General features: G+C 45.8%; 1 long non-coding RNA gene across 1 annotated transcript; it reads left to right on the top strand.

The window, feature by feature from the left end:
- Nucleotides 1-5,553: 5,553 nt before the first annotated feature.
- LOC129631233 (uncharacterized) lies at nt 5,554-9,434 on the top strand. Its single transcript, XR_008703940.1, has 3 exons — nt 5,554-5,726; nt 5,876-5,964; nt 9,204-9,434. It is a non-coding gene; the product is annotated as an uncharacterized LOC129631233 (long non-coding RNA).
- The last annotated feature ends 77 nt before the right edge of the window (nt 9,435-9,511 follow it).

Below are 9,511 nucleotides of genomic sequence, written 5' to 3'. Positions count from 1 at the left end.
GGCCTCCAAAGCTCCATCATCAGCTCTCATGTTGTTGCCCCCTTTTACCAGATACCATCGGTGGGGTGTGGCCACTAACATGAATGAGAGGTACAATCACTTGGGATCACAGAAGTGGAGGCTGCCAGGTTCAGAGATTCACGACTTCCGGTCTCATTTCCTGCCGGCCCATAGTGATGTTGCCACGGTCCCCACCCCCACCCCCACCCCTGTCTCCTCCTCACACCTCTTCCTCCCTCCAGAGGCAGTAGTCCCAGATTCTGTGGTTCCTCCTCTGTCACAGTTTCCACATCTCTTAACAAGATGTCTCTGCCTCTGGTTTTTGACTCAGTGTTACCCACAAAGCCATTGTCTGTCGACTTCCTGCCCTGGAAGATGCGGATTCGATTTCCACCATCCTCTTCTGATATGAAGATACCACTCAGCCTCCCGGGGCCTCAGTTTCCGAATCCATAGCTGAGAATAATAACAGAACTTACCTCATGAGGGGCTTTCCTGGTGGCTCAGATGATAAAGAATCTGCCTGCCAATGCAGGAGACACAGGTTCAATCCTTGGGTTGGGAAGATCCCCTGGAGAAGGGCATGGCAGCCCACTCTAGTATTTTTAATTGGGAAATCCCCTGGGCAGAGGAGCCTTCTGGGTTACAGTCCATGGGGTCACAAAAGAGTCGGTCGGGAGTTATCGACTAAACAACAACAACAACAAATGTCATAAGGTTGTTTGAGGAGTAAATGAACTCACTCATGTGATGTCCTTAGAACAGGATCTTGGCTGCTGTTGTTGTTATAATCACCATCATCATTTTTGGTTTCTCTGTTAGTTCTTTTCATAACTCTCAACAAGAAAGATTTTCAGTTCTTACTTTTTCTCTTCCTCGGTCTGGAGACTGAGGGCCTGGCAGTCAAGGGGCATGGACAGTCATCAGCTGCTGAAAACAGTATCCTTGGGTGGCACTGCAGCAGGAGAAAAGGGCCAACTGGACTGCCACCGAGAAAGATCCAGAATTCTGCCTGGTCTGAGCCATGATTACTTTAGGTATCTGCCACAGTAGTGGAACCAGTTGCCTAGGCTTTTACTTTTCCCTCAATATTTAGTTATGAAAACTTTCATACCGACAGAAAAGTTAAGCGTGGTTTACCATAATATGCATGTATCCATCATCTAGATTTTGCAATTGTTGACATTTTTCCATGTTTGCCTCATCATATACCTGTCTTTGGGCTTCCCTGGTGGCTCAGACAGTAAAGAATCTGCCTGCAATGCAGAAGACTGGGATTCAACCCCTGGGTTGGGAAGATCTGCTGAGGAAGGTATTCTTGCCTGGAGAATTCCATGGACAAAGGAGCCTGGCAGGCTACAGTCCATGGGGTTGCAAAGAGTCAGACGAGTGACTGAGCACACACACATACCTGTCTTTCCCTTCATTCGTTCATTGATCCGTATGGTTTATCTGACGAATTTTGAAAATATGTGTTTATTTGGCTGTGCCAGGTCTTGGTTGTGGCACACAGGATCTTCCATCTTTGCTGCGGCGTGTGGGATCTTTAGTTGAAGCATGTGAACTCTTAGTTTCAGCATGTGGGATCTAGTTCCCTGACCAGAGATGGAACTGGAGCCCCTGGAGTTGGGAGCACAGAGTCTTAGCCACCGGACCACCAGGGAAGTCCCCTCTGATGGATAATAAGTTAAAATAAAGTATTTAAAAGCAGTACTCTTAAACCCTTAAACATTTTAGCATTCGAGTCACTAGAGTTCAATGTTCAGAGTTCAAAATGAGCTAAACTTTGCATAAGTGAAAAGCACACATTTTAAATACATGTGCAGAGTTCTGACTAGTGCATATACTATAGTGATATATAGTGGTAGTGGACTAGCGGTAGTGGTTTAGTCGCTAAGTCGTGTCCAACTCTTGTGACCCCATGGACTGTAGCCTGCCAGGCTCATCTGTCCATGGGACTATCCAGGCAAAAATACTGGGGTGGGTTTCCATTTCCTGCTCCAGAGGATCTTCCCGACCTAGGGGTTGGATCCAGGTCTTCTGCATTGCAGGCGCATGCTTTACCAACTGAGCTACCAGGGAAGCCCCGCAAACCCCTATTCAGATAAAGAACATTTCCATCATCCCATAAAGTTTATTTTTACCTCCCCCCCAACTCCAGCCCCTAAAGCAATCATGGTTCTGATATTTTTATACATTAACTGTTAAATTATTAAAGTTGATACATGTATGCTCTAGGAGTGACCTTAATTAAAAATTTTGTTGGTTGGTGGCTAGAAATTCACTGTTCCCGTCTACATAATATGGAGACCATAGTCAACACCATGATACCGGCAGTGCCTGGGACTGGAGATGCAGTGCTGACAGCCAGGCCCGTTCTGGTCAGGGCTGTGGTCTGAGCCCTGAATGAGCCATAGTGTTTAAGTTCCTGTGCCGTCTTGTATGTATCACTCCTCCTGGATGTATCACATAAGATGCTACTGGCCAAAATAAGGGAAGAACAAGTTCCAAACATCTTAAAAATAAAAGCCTTTATTATTTGACAAAACACTAGTTCCATAAGGTAGGGAGGCTCTACAGAGGTCAATGCATGAGTTGACTGGTATCCTCATGGACTAGGATTTCCTGGCACGTTGGCAATGTCATCCCTTGGGGTGGCAATATGGCTGCCATGATTCCAGCCATTATTTCTGATAGATGCAAAACATTATAATTTCGCACTTCATTTTGCTAAAATCCTACTCTGCCTGCTTTCTTCACATACTTGAAGTGTCTAGCCTCTCTGGTTTGGCTCTTTGCTTTGCTCAGTGGAATTCTTGACTTTGGTTTTGAGGATCTTAGCTCTTCTAAGTGGAAAAGGTACTTTCTTTGAAGTGAGAAAATCAGACCCTCCTCAGCATCATTAAACTCCTCATGAAAATATTCTTTGTAGGCCCTATGAACTTCAGAGACAATTAATAGATCTCATGAAAGAAAACTTGAACCTTCCAAAATCTGTAATTCTGATTTGTTGTCTTACTTAATAATTTATTTCCCTGAGAATAATACTTAACTTGGCATGTAGATTCTGAAAAGGATAAATATTTGTGAGTTTTTTCTTTGTTAAACCAGAAGAATGTTATTACCACCCCCCTCTTATCTCACATGGTTGGAGGGGAAAAGAAACACAGACTCTCTTATGATTTTGCTTTAGACTAAGTGTTTAGAAGAATCAAATCCCATGGCAATTAATGCCTCCTCACATTGCCCTATTTTCTGTGGGAGGCTGAAAAAGGAAGTTTCCCCTGTGTTATTTTTTTAAGAGCAGCACAGTTTATCCCAGAAATCTTCCACTAACCACTCCCCAACCGACTTCCCCTCATATTATCTTGGGCAGTAGGGGTCACACAGAGTTGGACACGACTGAAGTGACTTAGCAGCAGCAGCAGCTGTGTGTCATAGCCCCTTTTAGAACCAATCTCTAACAAAAAGACAAGCACCATGACAAGCTGAGACTGATTTTTCTGAATACATGGACAGAGCTAATAGACAAGCTAATAAAATCAGGGCTCTGCCTACAAAGAAGAAGAAAGGAAAATGGATTTGCATATTAATAATGCAGATTCCCAGTTCCTGCTGCTGGTTTCTCCTAGGGTTGTCCCACTTCTGGCCTGACACTTTGATTCTTCTCTTCTCTCTCTGGTTGAGTGAACGTCTAACACTCAGGCCTCAAAAAATAGGAGCCTCTAAAGAAGGAGTGGCTTAGGAGTAAAGGAAGTACCTGCCCACATCTCTCAAGGGGAAAGTACCTAAACTTGACTGTCTGCATATCTTTGAGGCTTTATTATCAATCAGACTTTCTGTTGCAAGTAACTAGATTAAGCACAAAGAGAACTTACTGATTCTTAGAATGGAGAAGTCCAAGGGCAATTGGATTTCAGGCATGGCTGAATCCAGGTGCCTGTAGATTCAGGACTGTGCCTCTCTCCTTCTCTCACCTCTGTTTCCCCCAATAGTGATTTCATTTTCAGGCAGGTCCTTTCCTCCCCCAGCAGTTGCAACCTTACAGCTTACCAGATAAGTCACCAAGTCAGAACAAAAACTCAGCTTTCTGAGCAGCTCTGACGAAAGTCCTACAGCTCTCTCTCAGTGGCTTTATTTGGATGATGTGCTCATTTCTGAAGCTGCGGGGTGAGGTTGGCCCCATCCAGATCACACAAAGAGAACAGAAGGATGATTCCCAAAAGGATATGAGATGTGGGAATTAATGCCCATGAGGCTAACTTATCTCTTATATATAGAGAGTCAGCCATTGGAGGCACCAAACAATCCTGTTTTATCATGAAGAGCAGTTTAGTTGCTAACCAGGTGATAAGGGGCTAAATTAGCTGGAGGTGGTCAGGGAAGGCATTGTGGAAAAGCCGATGTTGGAAGCAGAACCCTGAGGGATAAAAGAAAGTGTTTCAGAGGAAGGGACCTACAAGGGCAGACGACCAGAGGGAAATCAACATTTGATGGATGAGTGGATAAATACATGAATGAATGGATGTATGGATGGAAGCCTATAGGTGGGTGCCAGGAGCCGGCATATTGCATATTGAGTGCATATTGCATATTGAGTGCAGCACTTTCCACAGCATCATCTTTCAGGATCTGGAATAGCTCAACTGGAATTCTATCACTGCCGGGAGCCAGCCTGAGGAACTCCGCCCATGGCAAAGGTCATGAGGAAGGAGGCTCGGCATACGCAAAGGCGGGATCGAGCCTCAGGAGTCCCCCTGGAAATTCTCAAGCATCTACCCCCAAAACCAGAGTCTGCCTACTTTCTGCTTTGTGCTTTCACCTACACCTCTGACTTTACGGGGGGCTGTCCCCCACTACCTCTCTCTGAAAAAAGAGTTAGCTTACAGCTCCAGTTAATAATTCCTGGGTGTGACAGTGTTTCAACCTACAAACTCATTTGGAAGTCCTCTAGCCTGCCTGAATAGGTTTTTCCGGCCACATGTGATTGTTCAGAGCCTCCCAACTGTGAGAGGCAGGAGATGTTCTAAACTGTCTAAACACAGATTCTTTTGAGTAGTTAAAAGATTGATTAGAAATTGTATTGGTGAAGGGTTTTTCACTTATTGAGCCAATGTTTGCTGCTAAGTCTCCATACTCCTTACCTACTGTGTCCTTGGCAGTGTATTGATTGATATAATGGGTGTATAGAAATGTAAGTAGCAGCCTCAATGTTTGTAATCCTGGACCCTTGAGTTAATTCTTTTCTTGATTGAGCCCACCTCACCTTTGCCCTATAGGAATGCGGCTTTGCCCAATGCTTTTTTGGAGGCTGGTGCCTGACTTTAGAATAATCACCTTTAGGGAAAAATAAGTTTCTTAAAATGTTAACAGGCCTCCTGGCCAGAAGATGATGTAATTCACCTGAACTTTTGCATATGATAAGTTTGAAAGCCTGGCTTCGATTAGGACCAGGAACTGCTGTCCTTGCATGACTCCACCCCTTCCCCCATTATCCTCTATGCACAACTTAAGGTATAAAAACTACTTTGGAAAATAAAGTGCGGGCCTTGTTCACCGAAACTTGGTCTCCCCATGTCGCTCTCTCTCTCAAATTCTGGCTGAGTCTCCATCTGGAGCGCGGAACCCGCCATGCTTGCTAATTATGCCTGGGCTTCTAAGATCCGACCGGGGAGGCCTCAGTGTCTCCTCTCCTTCGGGAGAACGGAAGGACGCCTGCGGCCTACGTAAGTGGCGCAAACTTCTTGTTTTGAAGTTTTATTGGTCTCCCGCGTAAACCAAGCTACTCAGCCTCTTTTCTCCACTGAATTTTCCTACTGAGCTATCCTCATTCTATTACTCTTTATATCTTTGATAAATATTTATAAATAAATAGGTCACCGACGCCGTCCCCGCTTCGAATACCCTGGATCAGCCCTAACCCATCTCTCTGCTCAGAAGGAACCCATGAGCCCTCATAGTCAGGTAGGAGATACATGGGCTTCAGGTTGGAAATTTATAATCAGCCACCCTTCTGCTTGCATTTCTTGAGATAAGAGATAGGTAGGCTCCAGTTGAGGAATTTACAGCCAACAAAAACAGGGTAAATAGCCAGTCTTTGTCTCTTACCTCAAGGGAATAATCACGGCAAGGACAAAGAAAGGAAAAAACCCTGTATGATAATGGAGACACATGCGCAGAAAGGCTCCTAGGAGTCAAAAATCAGAGGATAATTCCAGGCTATAATGAGTCTTACTTCTCCCAGAAGCCTTCACTTTGAGTTCCATTTTGGCTAAAGTATGCATGTGCACCCCAGGGGAGGGTTCTGAGACAAATTAACCAGGAGGGGGACAAAGGGAGGTGATTGGCCTGAGGGAAGATGAAGACCCGGAAAACTGCCCCTTTATAAAAGATTCAAAGTTCCCAAAGGCATGACTCTGCGCCTTTTTGCATATATTTTTCTTTTCAATAAACTTTTTGCTTTACTCTTTGCCTTCTGCCTCCTCATCTAAATTTGTTCTTGACTAGGCAGGCAAGACTAGAGACTCTAGCCCTAACTGCTGGCTCCTGTGGTCCAGTGGTTAGGACTCCCAGTCAGGGAAACAAAGACCTTGCTTCCAGCTGCAGCTGGCTGCTGCTTGCTGCAAGCTGCAGCTTACTGCCCCACGCAGCCAAAATTAGTAGTGATGAGGGAGCTTGAGTTGGACTGTAGACCTTGAGGGGAGGTGGGGCATGCAGATGTTGCCTGCAATGAGGAGGCGAAGGGGTGTTTGGATTCCCCAAGAGCCAAGAGGAGGGGTAGAGAGTGGACCCCACCTTGGAGACCACGTCTCACTCTCCTCCCTCCACTCCTGAGGCTCCTGCAGCTGCCCCGAGCCTGTCTCCCTGTGCAAAGCTTCCCCTCGCCTCCCTCTCTCTCTCTCCCACAGCGTCCTCACTTCCTCTTTTCTGTTCCTCAAACAGACCAAGCTTGTTCTCACCTCTGGTCCTTTGTGCCTGCTATTACCACTGCCTGGAATACTCTTCCACAAGCACTTTGTGAGGCTAGCTCCTTCTTAGCTCTCAGGTCTCAGCCATGTGTGCCCATCTCAAAGCCGCCCACCTGGACCACCCCAAGTGAATTACAGCCCCTTCCCAATCCCACTGACCTACTTTATTTTCTTTCTTGGAAACTGTCCTGTTTGTGAGCCTGTCAAAGTCCTAGCTGTCACTCCAGTGCCCTGGACCACAGTAGGTGCTCCAAGCGCTCAGGATCCAGCAGCTCAGAGCACCCCCCACCCACCCTTGCCAGGGATTAACACCTCTGTGCTCCCTGTCTGTTTTCCTTAGTGTGCTAGTGCCCTCTCTGCACCTCAGCTTCCTCCTCTGTGAAATGGGCACAGCAATAGACATGACCTCTGACAACGTATGTAAAGCGCACAGAGCATGTGCAGCCTGGCTCACAGTAGGCCCCTCATAAGTGAGCCTCTGTATTGTTATTATTGGCAGTTCAGGTTTGTTATGATGTCTTTGGGAGGGAGTCGGGCAGATTCTAGCCACAGCTGGGGCTTCCTGACTTTGTGACCCTCTTGAAGTAACCACCTCACACCAGGATCGTTTTCTCATTGTAAACGTGAGGCTCACTGAAGCATCACCATGCTACTTCACTCCCCACCCTCCCCTATACACACACACACACACACACACACACACACGGCTCTTCAGGTTAATGAGTTCATGCAGACAAGTTAGTGCAGCGCTCTAGGCAGCAAAAGGAAAGTGATGGAGGATGTAATTTGTTCTACCAACTATAATCTTCCCTAGTGGCTCAGTAGTAAAGAATCCGCCTGCACTGCAGGAGATGCAGGAGACACGGTAAGATCCCCTGGAGGAGGACAAGGCAATCCACTGCCATATTCTTGCCTGGAGAATCCCATGGACAGAGGAGCCTGGCAGGCTACAGTCCGTGGGGTTGCAAAGCGCCAGACACGACTGAAGCGTTTCAGCATACACGCACACAGCTACAATCTGGAGAAGAGTTTCTTGATGTGACTTTAGCAATGACCTCCACCTCCGATCTTTCTCCTCCCCTTACTTCAGCTTTCAAGAATCAACTAGGGGCTGTCCCCTGAATGTAGGGAAGATAGGGGCATCAAGTATCTATCCCAGCTGTCTTGTTTGCCCAGGTTGTCACCGGGTGAGGGCAGCTGGATTGAAAAGGTACTCCCAAGGGGATTGGGAGTAGGGGTGGGGAGGGGGACTGGAAGTTCCCCAGCCTCCAAGACCTCTCTTTCTCTATCACTCAGAGCTAAGTGGGCTTAACCCTTAGGTCCCTGGGGGATTGGAGACAAGAACTTGGGAAGACCAGGTGTTTTTTGTTTTTTAAAGACATTGATGGGTTCCTCCCCGCCCACCACAAACTTTTAAAAATATGTAACAAAAATGTGAGGTCCGACAAGTCAGACATAGTGTTCTTACTTTTGAAAAAAAAAATTTGCAAGTAAGGACATGGAAAACAAAATTACTAAATGAAAAAACATTGCTTTCTGATTTTGAAATGGGCAAAAGACCTGAAAAGACACTTCGACAAAGAAAACATATAGATAAACATGTGAAAAGACGCTCCGCATCACATGTCATTAGGGAAATGCAAGTTTAAATGAAAGTGAGGCGCTCCTAATGGGCTTCCCTGATGACTCAGCAGTAAAGAATTTTCCTGCAATGCAAGAGACACAGGAGACTTGGGTTCGATCCCTGGGTCAGGAAGATCCCCTGGAGGAGGAAATGGCAAACCGCTGCAGTATTCTTGCCTGGAAAATCTCATAGAGGATCCTGGCGGGATACAATCCACAGGGTCTCAAAGAGTCGGACACGACTGAGCACACAGGAGCACTCATTCGTTGCTGGTGGGAATGCATTTTGGAAGACAGCTTGTCAATATCTTATAAAATTAAACATACCATTACCATATAATCCAGTAACTGTACCCCTTAGTATTTACCCAAAAAAGTTGAAAACTTATGTCCACACAAAATCCTATACATGGATGTTTGCATGCTGTGTGTGCTAAGTCACTTCATTCGTGTCCAACTCTTTGCGACTCTATGGACTGTAGCCCACCAAGCTACTCTGTCCATGGGATTCTCCAGGCAAGAATACTGGAGTGGGTTGCCATGCCCTCCTCCAGGAGATCTTCCCGACATGGGGGATTGAACTTATATCTACCTGCATCTTCTGCATTGCAGGCAGATTCTTTATCTACTGAGTCACCTGGGAAGCCACGTGGATGTTTATTGCAGCTTTATTCATAATTGCCAAAACTTGGAAGCAACCAAGATGTCCTTCGGTAGATGACTGGATTAGCAAGCTGTGGTACATGCCAACAATGAATATTATGTAGCAGTAAAAAGATATCAAACCATGAAAAGGCAAGGAAGGAACTTAAATGCATATTTCTAAGTGAAAGATGCCAATCTGAAAGGCTACATACTGTATGATTCTGACTATGACATTTGGAAAAGGCACACTATGGAGATAGTAAAAAGAGCAGTGA

Source organism: Bubalus kerabau, chromosome 17 (assembly GCF_029407905.1).
Source record: "Bubalus kerabau isolate K-KA32 ecotype Philippines breed swamp buffalo chromosome 17, PCC_UOA_SB_1v2, whole genome shotgun sequence".
Lineage (NCBI taxonomy): Eukaryota > Metazoa > Chordata > Mammalia > Artiodactyla > Bovidae > Bubalus > Bubalus kerabau.
The sequence above is the reverse complement of the archived record's forward strand: the minus strand, read 5'-3'. Positions and strand labels throughout refer to the sequence as shown.